The sequence below is a fragment of the Mytilus californianus genome, unplaced genomic scaffold (assembly GCF_021869535.1).
Source record: "Mytilus californianus isolate M0D057914Y unplaced genomic scaffold, xbMytCali1.0.p SCAF_10, whole genome shotgun sequence".
Classification (NCBI taxonomy): Eukaryota; Metazoa; Mollusca; class Bivalvia; order Mytilida; family Mytilidae; genus Mytilus; species Mytilus californianus.
In genome coordinates this window covers 62,611,024-62,624,681 of record NW_026262582.1, presented here as the reverse complement: position 1 = coordinate 62,624,681, position 13,658 = coordinate 62,611,024, and the positions used below count along the sequence as shown (strand labels likewise).

Below are 13,658 nucleotides of genomic sequence, written 5' to 3'. Positions count from 1 at the left end.
TATTCACTCAAAGAAAGGGGTTCTCCGTTACTGGGAAAATCTTTTCTGATTCAGGATCAATTTATCGGTTACACTCCCCTATCACCAGTGATTCTTTGTTGTAAGCTGACATTCTGAAAAAAGGTACACTGTTGACTATCAGTTTGCACGATTAGTTACAGATGTCGACTCGGACTACTGCAAAAGACAATAATTCAGTTCACTGATTTAGATTGAATAGTGGTTCGGTTAATCCCCTCTTCCCCAAACAAGTAAGAATTAGGTTACATCTTTTGGTAGTCCAAATAATTATGACGTCTTGCAAGGCTATTTTAATTTTTTTTTCTATCTATCTATCTTCATATTTCCGCACTCAGTCACACCTTTGACTATCACATGCCCAGAAAAAAGTTAAAATAGCCTTGCAAGACGTCATAATTATTTGGACTAATCTTTTGGCAAATATTTTGTTTATTTTCTTTGGTTACATCTCCTGACAACAGACTCGGACTTCTCTTGAACTGAATTTTAATGTGCGTATTGTTATGCGTTTACTTTTCTACATTGGCTAGAGGTATAGGGGGAGGGTTGAGATCTCATAAACATGTTTAACCCTGCCGCATTTTTGCGCCTGTCCCAACAATTGTGTCCGAAGTCAGGAGCCTCTAGCCTTTGTCAGTCTTGTATTATTTTTAATTTTAGTTTCTTGTGTACAATTTGGAGTTTAGTATGGCGTTCATTATCACTGAACTAGTATATATATTTGTTTAGGGGCCAGCTGAAGGTCACCTCCTGGTGCGGGAATTTCTCGCTGCATTGAAGACCTGTTGGTGACCTTCTGCTGTTGTCTGTTCTATGGTCGGGTGGGTTGTTGTCTCTTTGACACATTCCCCATTTCCATTCTCAATTTTATGGTCGTACCACAGGGGTTTGTTACAATTTACCGGGTTTTCTATCCTTACGAATCCGGAAAAACTAACCAGGCCAGGTGATAAAAAATCTGTCTCCCCTTTTTATCCCACCAGAATATCAAAAGGTTGTCTCCTTACACCTACATGACAAAAATATATACAAATATGGTATCATGACAATTTGACGGCTCTTCAACAGAAACTAAAGATGAGAAGTTAACAACTACATAGGTCACCGTACAGATTTCAACAATGGGCTAAAAAGGCAAACTGCGTAATAAGCTACAAAAGGCCAAAATAGATAGACAATATCTGACAAGGGTAGAAATGTCCAGAATGTTGAAAAAAAAATCTACTGTCCATTTTAGATCTTGGGTAAACTCCTTATATTATACTGCCTGGTCTGGTGGTAGCGTGTTCACCTCAAGTGCAGAAGGTTGTTTATTTTGAACCCAACCAGGTAAAACCAAAGACTTTAAAGTTGGTATTTGCTGCTTCTCCCTTAAGCACGCTGTATTATTAAGGTGTAAGAGCAAATACTGGTTTGTTCAGAGTCGGAATAATGTGTCAAGGTAAGGTGACATGTCTCTCAGAGAACTAGTGTAAGAGATAAATTAGTCCTGGTAAAAATAATGAAAATTGTCTGGTCAGACAAATATAACTAGTATTAAAAGTCCATGGATACAGAATTTACTAGTAGATTTAGTCCGATGTCAGTAATTTATGTCCCCAGACTAATTTTCCTAGTCCATGACATCACTATTCCGAGGTAAAAATGTCCAGTTTTTATACGACCGCAAAAAAATTTTTGTGGTCGTATATTGGTATGACGTTGGCGTCGTCGTCGTCGTCGTCGTCGTCCGGCGTCGTCCGAAGACACATTGGTTTTCGCCTTATAACTTTAGTTTAAGTGAATGGATCTCTATGAAATTTTACCACAAGGTTCAATACCACAAAAGGAAGGTTGGGATTGATTTTGGGGGTTATGGTACCAACAGTGAAGGAATTAGGGGCCAAAAAGGGGCCAAAAAATAAGCATTTTTGTAACTTCCAGGCATAACTTGTGTGTTAGTGTATGGATCTCTCTGACATTGTACCACAAGGTTCCATATCACAAAAGGAATGCTGGGAATGATTTTGGGGGTAATTGCCTCAAAATTTTAGGAATTAGTGGCCAAAAAAGGGACAAAAAACAAGCATTTTTCTGGTTTCATAACAATAACTTGTGTGTAAGTGTATATGGATCTTTCTGAAATTGTACTACAAGGTTCCATATCACAAAGGGAAAGCTGGAATTGAGTTTGGGGGTAATTGCCGAAACGTTTAGGAATTGGGGGCCTAAAAGGGGCCAAAAATAAGCATTTTTCTAGTTTCCAGACAATAACTTGTGTTCAAGTGTATGGATCTCTCTGAAATTGTACTGCAAGGTACCATTCCACAAAGGGAAGGCTGGGATTGAGTTTGGGGGTGATGAATCATAAGGGGGTTCAAAAAATTTGGGGGGGCAGGATTTTTTTTTTTTTTCCTTTTTTTTTTCTTTTAAAATTTTCCATTTTAAGTTGGTTATTTCTGATTTATATTTAAAAGCAAATAATAATGATATGGTAGGAGATACACACCAAACAGGATGTGTAAATTATTATATAATAAGTATTGTGCAATAGCAAGAAATTTTCAATTGCGCAGTATTGCACAATAGCAAGAAATCTTCAATTGCACTGTATTGCGCAATAGCAAGAAATCTTCAATTGCACAGTATTGCGCAATAGCAAGAAATATCCAATAGCACAATATTGCGCAATAGCAAGAAATTGTCAATTGTACAGTATTGCGCAATAGCAAGAAATATTTAATTGCACAGTATTGTGCAAAAGAAGATACTTCGTATAAATTGCTTATTTCTTGACCAATTTCAATGGGGTTTTATTCTTGAATTCTTGGGTTTCTTTAATATGCTGAATCTAACAGTGCATTTAGTTTTTGGATTTTGGGCCCCGTTTTTAAATTGGTCCACATTGAGGTCCAAAGGGTCCAAAATTAAACTTTGTTTGATTTCATCAAAAATTGAATTATTGGGGTTCTTTGATATGCCGAATCTAACCATGTATTTAGATTCTTAATTTTTGGTTCCGTTTTCAAATTGGTCTACATTAAGGTCCAAAGGGTCCAAAATTAAACTTAGTTTGATTTTAACAAAAATTGAATTCTTAGGGTTCTTTGATATGCTGAATCTAAACATGTATTTAGATTTTTGATTATGGGCCCAGTTTTCAAGTTGGTCCAAATCGAGGTCCAAAATTAAACTTTGTTTGATTTCAACAAAAATTGAATATATGGGGTTCTTTGATATGCTGAATCTAACCATGTATTTAGATTTTTGTTTTTTGGGCCCCGTTATCAACTTTGTCCACATTGAGGTCAAAAGAGTCCAAAATTAAACTTTGTTTGATTTCATCAAAAATTGAATTCTTGGGGTTCTTTGATATGCTGAATCTAACCATGTATTTAGATTTTGAATATTGGACCATAATAGGTGAATGTCCAATTTAAAATTTTTAAGTTCTTAGATCACATTCATTCTGTGTCAGAAACCTATGCTGTGTCAAATATTTAATCACAATCCAAATGCAAAGCTGTATCAAGCTTGAATGTTGTGTCCATACTTGCCCCAACTGTTCAGGGTTCGACCTCTGCGGTCGTATCAAGCTGCGCCCTGCGGAGCATTTTATTCTAATACTGTATGCATCATGTCAAGTATATTTGGTGTATGAAAATTTTTAAGGATGTATGTTTGTCATGTTTGTCTAGCATGTTTTTATTCAACCTTGACCTCATTTTTATGGTTCATTGCTCAATGTTATTTTTTTTGTTTGTTTTTTGGTCACTTTTTCTATTTCCTTATTTTCAAATTAGCAATAGGTCAACTATATTTGGTGTATGGAATGATTGTAAGGTGCATATGTCTGACTGAGAAGTTTCATCTTACCTTGACTTTATTTTCATAGTACATTGGACAATGTTTAGTTTTTGTGGTTTGATCTATTTTTCGGATACTGTTAGCAATAAGGCCCCTATATTTGGTGAATGGAATGATTGTAAGAAGCACATGTCTGTCTGGCATGTTTTATATGACCTTGACCTCATTTTCATGGTTCATTGGTCAATGAAAAGTTTGCATTGTTTTGTCAGTTTATCATATGCTTTAAGCAACAGGTAAATTATATTTGGTGGATGTAACGATTGTAAGGTATGCATGTCTGTCTGGCAGATTCATATAACCATGACCGCATTTTATGGTTCTTTGGTCAATGCTAAGTTTTCTTGGTTTTTTTCATTTTATCAGATATTATAAGCATATGTCTACTTGTTGGTGTATGGAATGACTGCAAGGTGTCATATAAAAATAACAAGATGTCTGTCTGCCAAGGTTAATATTGCTGTGACCTCATTTTCATAGAATATTGATAATATTAAACAGCAAAAATGATGAGCAAGACAAGATATACAAATGATCCAAAATTGTCAGTTGCCTACTAGGACTAATTATGTGATAGTAGTTATTGTCATTAAATGATAATGTTTACCCTTTTATGTGTAGGGCAAGGACATTAAAGATAAAGGGAAACTATAAACAAAAGAAATTATCAACAAAAATAGATTTACAGATGTCAACAAAGCCTAAATGGTAAGTCCACTTCTATAAAAGTTATTGCCCTTGAATAATGATTATTATGAAAATAAGATGTGGTATGATAAATAAGAAAACTATCCACCAGAGTTCAATTAAGTGGATGTAAGCAATGCAATTACTTATTAGAGGCCAATGATGACCTGTAAATAATGAGAAAACCCATACCCTATACATGATATAGTCATCTATAAAAGACACCACAAACAAAATTTGGAACAAAACATCAATTCAAACTTCAAATATACCAGACTAATTTATAAAAAGAAACAAGTTATGAAAAAACAAATATGACGGACTTGAACCAACATCAACCACTGAACTATGTACAGGCTCCTGATTTTGGACAGGCAAAATATGGCAGGGTTGATATAAAAATAAGAAGCGGTATGATTGCCAATGAGACTTTTCTCCAATAGAGATCAAATGACATTAAATTTAACAAAATTAGTTCACTGTACAGCCTTCGACAATGAGCAAACCCTATACTGCATAGTAATCTATAAAAGGCCATGAAATAACAAATGTAAAACAATTTAAAAAGGGCATGGTGTCTATCCATGCTAAACATGCTTGGGGGAAACACCACAAAGGCGAAAGCTAAGTGCCTGATTTTTGCACAAAACAAAAAATAAAAAACAAATATGATATATAGCAACAATTGACAACCACTGAATAACAGGCCCCTGACTTGGGACAGCCACTTACAAAATGTGGCATGGTTTAACATGTTTGCTGGCGCCAAATCCTCCTCTAATTATGGACAGTGGTGTAAGTGTCAGTTCATTTAAATATAAAAACTATAAAATCAGTTGAAAAGGGCTATTTTCTGCTCTTTGGTCAGGTTATTTTGATACATTCCCGTTTTCATTTTCAATTTTATTAACTCATTAGAATGCAACAAAGCAGAAAAACAGCTACCAAAAACACAGACCGGATGTGGCTGGAAATTTATTCTTTCCCTTTAACAAAAACGACTCAACATACAGATCTATTAGTACTGACAGTTACTGACAGCTAATTCAAAGCAAATATCAACTAATAAAATAAACATTTTGTGAGCACCCAACCCACCCCTAACCTGGGACAGTGGTTTTAATAACAGCACAACATTTGAACAAACTGTAAACATTTGTTGCAATTGGCTTAACTCAAAAGACTGCAACAAGGCACAAAAAACAACTAATATGAAAACCATAGACACAAAGCACTGAAATAAGAGTTCTTACAATTTTAAATATTCAAATGAAAGTTTTATCAAAATGTACATAAACATGATAAAATAGCCATTTTATTGCTGTATTTCGCTTCATTTATAATTTTTGAGTTTTGTGTATTTGCAGGTCAGACATCTTGGTTTTCATGATCATCATTCAACAAGTCAATACTGAACAGAAAACTTAAAGTTGATATTTTTCTACATAGTGTGACTTTTTTATTAATTTGAAATGGAATGTGTTTTTTTCCTACATAAGAAAGAGGAAATTTCATCATAATGACTATAAACAAAAAGGCGTCATATTATCATGATCATAGATGCACAAGAACTTAATCATGTAAATGCAACAACGTAATTATCAATTGAAAGAAGGGAGTAATGAAAAAATATATTAGTATTTTGTTGTCCAAATGAACTTGCTTTATCCACTCATTTAAATCGCTCCATCCAATAAAGATGTACGGTGGAAGATTTTTGAAGAACAGATTGCAAAAGAGGTTTTGTCTTAGAATTGTAGGAATATTCTAGTGGATGAAATAATTTATTTACTTGACTCTTATATAGTGGACTGAATAATTGTACATAGCAAGCTGAAACAAGAAAAACTAAAACTTAACAGGAAAAGTGTTTATTTTATAAATTTGCAAATATAAACGTAATATTATGAACACCACAAAGGTATAAGATTCAAATCGTTTGCATATTCATGTATTGCAATGGAACTATAACAAAGAAAACTTTAACTCATGAAAAGAGTAAACTATTAACTGTGCTTTGTCAATTTATTCAGTCAGAATATGATATATTTTTTTCAGTTCTATTTTTCATAATAAAACAAACAAGACAAAGATTTCAAATCAATATTTTTTTTCTTTTATTAAGACATGTCATCATTTTATTTCAGTTAAAGGATTTTATTTTTTGACTTTAAATAGTATTATACTTTCCAAAATAATAATAATCTTTATTGTCATATAAACAAATTTAAAACATGTTTGTGACAAAATGAAAACAACCAAAATACACTCATACATGTCATATATATATTATAAACTTTTTACTACCAAACAGAATTCATTGTAACATACACATTACTGTATATTTATAATTTGAATTCCATAGGATTTTATTTTGTCCCATGGGATATTAAAAATCCCATGGGATTTTTTTTTGTCCCATGGGACAACAAATATCCCATGGGACTACAATTATCCCATGGGACCCAAAAAAATCCTATGGGATTTAACCAAAATCCCATGGGATAATGGTCAATCCCATGGGATTTGCCTTATCCCATGGGATATTGAAAATCCCATGTTTTTCTAAATCAAATTACAGAATATATATAATAATAACAGTAGAAAAGCAATGAAATTATTGAATCCCATGTAATTCCGCACATTTTGGTTATATACACGACATTGTAGGTCTAAGGAGAGGCGGCGGATTTGCAAATGAGTGTTTTGCAAATTAAAAGTGTCCAGTGTTAATAGGAAACTTTGATAGATTATGATCCACTTTTTCCAAACTCAAATTAAAGTCAAAAAAATATTGTGTTTGAAGTATTTACGATGTTTTAAACAGGTCTCATTAAAAAGTATCATGCATGGTGCATTGTTTAAACAGGGTCCCAGATAGCGTCAACTGGATGAAAAAGTTGTGTAATTTTAGAACTTATCCGGAATGGAATAAATAGCGATTAGGTGTATAAGTTATATGGTTCAGATCCTGAGGCGGATTTAGGTCATGTAGGTGGGGCAGGGGCCCCCTTTTCTGGAAAAAAAATATGTTGATTATATAGGGAATCACTGAAGCATGACTGGAGCGGGCCCCCTCTTAGGCAGTCAGTGGGCCCCCACTTATGAAAATTTCTGGATCCGCCACTGAGTCTGAGATCCCACTCTGGTAGGATACAGTTATAAAAATAGGGGACTACCTGTGTGGAAAAAGGGAGGGGGGGAGGTGATGTTAAATTTGTTGAGGTTATAATGTTGATTTTTCTGGTTGCTATTGCTGGTCCTAATTGAATAGTTTGATATATTATTTGATTTGATTTAGTTTTTATTTCTGCAATTGTTTAAACAATCATTGTAATCATTGCATTTAAATTTAATGTAATTATTCAGCTCAGCTTTGGATGCTGTGATCTCAGAGGCTGTGATTAGCAATTCATTTTTTGTATTCTATTCTATTATTCTATTAATCATGATAGAAATAAGTGTGAATATTATATGGAAAGCAGACAGAGACAATTATTTTATAATATTTTCTTTTTTGTGGCCAGAATACTTATTATTTTCATTTGTGATAAGGCAAGATTATTTCTTTCCAACTTAACATTTGCTAATTGCTAATAATGGGGGACAGAATATTTATTTCCAGAATCTGCCAGGCCCCTCCTCCATCAGACATTGTCAGAATCAAATGGTCACAAATACAAGCTCATATTTGTACAATTCTTTGTAACACCAATATAAAATAAGGAGATATGATTCCTATTAAATGAGACAGCTTATAATTCACCAAAGTTCAAATGAGTAGATGTAAGCAATTATTTATTGGCAATCATATTTTGTAGCCTTCAGCAATGAGAAAAACCCATACTGACTGTATAGTTAGCTGTTAAGGAACCCAACATGAAAAATATGACGCCATTCTATTCAGAAAAACTACTGAGCTAATTTATGTTTCATTGGTCAGTGTTTAGTCTTCCAGCTTAAGGTGGTATTGGGAGTCTAAAATAAAAATGATAGAATTTTTTCATACTTTGCCAAAATGTAGTATCTATTGATATATGTTCAAAAATATAATAAAAATGATAGGTCACCACGCATTTTCTCAAGCTATGTACAGGTTGTGACAAAATGACACATTTTGTATGGATTATACAGGAAAAAACACCATTTTGTGATTAGAAACTAAACAAAATGATAAAATTGTAAAATAAATTACTAATTTAGGAAAAGATAGCTTTCAGACAATGCTTTGAGAATATCAAAAGAAAAGATAGGGTCACCGTACGTTTTTTCTGGCTAAAATACAAAATAGGAAAACTCCATGTAGATTCCTTCAGAAAATGCACTGTTTTAGAGTTACCTCCTGTTAAAATGCCAATTTAAAAACATTGAAAAAAAACCAAAAATAATCTACACTTGTAAAAATATTAATATTCATAAGTTATATTCTTATAAATTGGTTCTTTTAAATGGAAATTCACATTAAATATCTGCATTCCTGCATCAAATTTTGCTAACTTGATAGAAAATCTGGACCTTAGGTTCTGTGTTTTTTACAATCCAAGATGGCGGAAGACACCCATACCACCTTAAGTCAGTTTTTCAGACACTACATGTACCGGTATCAGTAATAAACCTTAAGGTCAGCTAAATTTGATGTATGGAATGATTGTAAGATGTACATGTAAGTTTGGCAGTCACTGTTAATCTGACCATGACCACATTTTCATGGTTCCTTGGCCAATGTTTAGTTTTCCTGCTCAAGTCAGTTTCTCAGATACAATTCAGTAATAAGGTCATATATAATTGATGTATGGAATGATTGTAAGGTGCACATGTCTGCCTGGCAGGGTTCATCTGACTTTGACCTCATTTTCATGGTTCATCATTCAATGTTAACTTTTCCTGCTTAAGTCAGTTTCTCAGATACTTTAAGTGATAAGGTATTTGATGTATGGAATGATTGTATTATTAAGGTACACATGGCTGCCTGGCAGGGTTCATCTGACCTCGACTGCATTTTCATGGTTCATTAATGCAGTCTGCCCCAAAAACTTTTTCATGTACTAGTCCGGAAACTAAATATCAAAAATTGTCCCTATATGACTATAAAATTTTGAAAATTTACACTAGTCCAAATCAATATTTACTAGTCTTGGGCATCATTTGTAGAATGTAACCTCTTTTCAAATAATTTGAATAAGAAATTTACACACCACGAATTAGAAATTTAATATTGAGATTTAAATGCACCTTTTTCATGCACATATCTCATTTTCATTCCTAGGATATATATGTTAGAATTAGAATAACTATAAACTTTCACTGAAAATTGTGACCGATAGATTTGAAGTTTTGTACCCAGAGCTCACACATAAATACACTGATCCACGGTTAAAACTAATAAAAGGAATTTAATTGAAATGATACTTTCCCAATTTATTCCATTTGATATTTCTATAAATGAATAACGATATGTTAACTCTAGGACTTCTGACCTCATGGTAAAGACACATTTTATTTATTTATACTTGTCATTTGTGTGATCAGATATTCATGATATTTTTTTATAAAAAATTACTAAATAAAATTAATTACTTGTCACTTTACAACCAATTGTTACTCATTCATCATATTTATTATCAAATATTCCAGGCATTTGAATCTACACTGATCTATGGACCAAAAATTGAAGAAGAACCGAATACATGTGTGAATAGATGTATTGGTTAAAAGAAAAGAAAACTGCTAAGGTCAGTATGACATTAAAAATGAATTAATTATGATTAAATCAGTATACAAAAAACATTATTTTTTTTAAAGCAGACAGCAAAAGAGTTTGTCCATAAGAAAATCCCTTTTAAAATGATCACATAATTTTTTTTTTAAAGGATTGAGGGTTATAAATGAAGGTATAGTACAGTACAATATTACTACTAGTCAAGGGTTAGCTTCTTAAAGAGTTGATCAGAGTAAGTAAAGAGAGGATGATGATTTTACATGTTTCACAAAATTAATTGACATATATCATGTATATTGGATTAGTCAGGGATTAGGAAAGAAAGAGTTTACTACAACAACAAACCATACTGACAGACTGTAATGAGTTCACAGGAATGGTCAAAAGTTTACACATCATGTTTTTAAACAAGGAACAAGAACAGGAATTAAATAGTACCTTCAACTTAGATAGAGCTCAATAATACCAATTGACCAACCAACAATGATGATTAATTATAAAAACAGTAGTTTAATGTAGAGGAAAGAGGGGGGGAAAAGACACAAGATGTTAGGACTCTATTTAGATTGGACCACTCATATGGCAACACTTTTACGACAGGAACCCTACTGGAGGTACCAGCTGAGCATTATGCTGAAATAGAAGATATCTTTTCCTGTCCAGTGGCAAGTAATTTCAAAATAAAATATCAACTGCATTTTTTGGAGCACCTCCTTAGACCGAGATATTTTAAATGGTAGAAAAATACCAAATATATTTGACACCGGATCAACTTTATCAGCCATTGAGGATTCATTCTACACCGAACACATATCATGCATCTACCACACTATTGCAATCTTTGGATAACATCATGGGGTAGCTGGAGGCTCACAATTACCCATACATTTGATATATATATACAAGACGTCAATTAAGAAATAATTCATGAGGCTTGAATTTATTCTGATTTTACCATATGTTGGCTCTTTATGCTAAATATTTTTCCATGAGCGATAGTGAAGTCTTACTTGTAAAATAATGAAAAACAGATGAACCATACTGCTTCAAAAAATATGAAGTTTGAAGCTTGAAGAAGTGCTTATGATTTAGCAGTCAGAGGACTTACTGAAATAAGTGATTTTAAAATCACTTATTTAAGTAGCAAATTCGAAATTTTGTCACAATTTGTGATTTTGTAGTTTTACCAAAATTTTAAACATATAGGTTTAGATTATATCTTATCATTAGTAAAATTGGAAAAAATTAACCTTTTTCTTTTTTTAAATAGCATGGTTTATGCCTTTGATGCAATCCTTTAGATGTAAATTCTATATTTGTTGAAAAAATGCTGTAATGAAGACTTTACATAATGATCTGATACTTTCTTAACAGATTTTTCCAAACAGTGGGAGTAATTTTCCTGTAAAATTCAAGGTTTCATCTTACAGATTATGTAATAAAATTTTACTGTTCACGGTCAAAATTTCACTGTTCGGGATTGTTGAAATTAGTGGGGGTAATTAAAATAATAATACTTAAAGAAGTGATTTTTTTTTAAGAAAATAGAGGTTTGATACCTAAACAAGTGATTTCATGTCATTATCCCAGATTCAGAACAAGGTCATCACCTGACATGACCTGGTCATCCTATCAACACAGATGGTGGTTCTGATAATTTTAGCAACATAATTAGTCCCTGGATCATTAGTATTTTATATTTAAAGCTACAATAAAATTAAATCACTTAGTCTGGTGATTTATTTGTACTACTTAAATAGGTGATTATTAAAGAAAGACAACTCTTACTTCCAACATTTGTGGACACAATGTTACATGAATCAGTGATTTAAATATCACTCATTTAAGTAAGTCCCCTGACTGTTTAGAGAAACCTCATAGAGTAGCAACTGGAAACAACTGATACTAAGGCAAACAGACATTTTCAACAATTTTCGTACGTCCTTTAACAATGAGCAAAGCCCATACCACAAAGTCAGCTATAAAAGGCCCTGAAAGAAAAAAATATAACTATTAATTCAAACTAGAAAACTAACGGCTATTATCAAGATTATCCAGGCCACAGAAACAGATTGAAACAACAGTACTAGATTTTATAAGTCTTTTCAGTTTCAATCAATGATACGTAAATTTCACTCTCATTTGTATGACAAAAAAAGATCCCACCTTATACAGATTTTGAATATTGGAGATATTATACTGCTCTCAATAAATGACTCATCAGCAATTGTCATTATTTGTGAGAAAATTTACCAGAAACAAAAAAAATGTATGTAGTTCAGAGACAATTGAAACTAGCAGAGCAAACAAGACATTTGTGACAGATTTAGAGACTACTAAAAAAATTGAGAATGGAAATTAGGAATGTGTCAAAGAGACAACAACCTGATGAAAGTGCGGAAAACAGCCAAAGACCACCAATGGGTCTTCAAGGCCTTCTTTGAATTGTCCAACTCAGGTTAGTAGAGTCTGTTGAGTTTACTCGACTGACAACCGAGCCCCCCTAGTTTGACCTTTTGAACCTACACGAGTTAATTCATCATCAACCCTGGGTCAGGGCAGATTTAGTCAAGTTTCAAGATGGCATCAAAGAATAACAACAAACAAAATTGATACAAAATAACTGGTTTTTGACTCAACAGTAAATTGCCTCACTACTAATGGGATATCACATTAACAAAAAAATCAAAGCCCTTTAAAGGAAACCAAGCCAAGCCTGCCTCATGTGCCTAGAAGACAATTTAATGAACTGGAATCATTCTTATAAGACTTCAGGGATGATTCAGTGGAGGTTTACAGAATGGACCAATATTTTAAATAATTCACCAACCACTGAACAGCTATCTTTTTTAACATAGCATAAAATGTTATATACAGGTGACACAGAAGGGGACATGCAATTTTCTGAAGGTGACTGTAATTTCACAGAAGATATGGAGGTTATAAAACAATATTTGATAGGGACAAATTGTGAATATTTAATTTAAAACAGGCAAACTTGTATAACTTCATTATCTCCTTCTTTAAAATTGAGAATGGAAATGGGGAATGTGTCAAAGCGACAACAACCAGACCATAGAGCAGACAACAGCCGAAGGCCACCAATGGGTGTTTTATCCTTGTTTTAAAAGTTTTGAAAATTATATGAAAGAAATATTTCTAAACCTTATTCAAGTTTTGTGCTACATATCAAGTTTCAGGATTCTACAATAACTTGTTAATATGAAGTTTTACCCTTGTCCGTCTGTACGTAAGTCTCAAAGCTGGTTTCCATTCTCTAACTTTAGATTGCCTCAACCAAATGTTATGAAACTTATACACTATGCTTATAAGCACGAAATACAGATCAAGTACAAATTTTAGTACTGTCACTATTACCATTTTT

At 32.9% G+C, this 13,658-nt stretch overlaps 1 long non-coding RNA gene across 1 annotated transcript; it reads left to right on the top strand.

The window, feature by feature from the left end:
• The first annotated feature begins 31 nt into the window (after positions 1 to 31).
• Positions 32 to 6,564, top strand: LOC127718363 (uncharacterized). The gene is made up of 3 exons (XR_007989780.1): positions 32 to 123; positions 4,489 to 4,575; positions 5,922 to 6,564. It is a non-coding gene; the product is annotated as an uncharacterized LOC127718363 (long non-coding RNA).
• Positions 6,565 to 13,658: the final 7,094 nt, after the last annotated feature.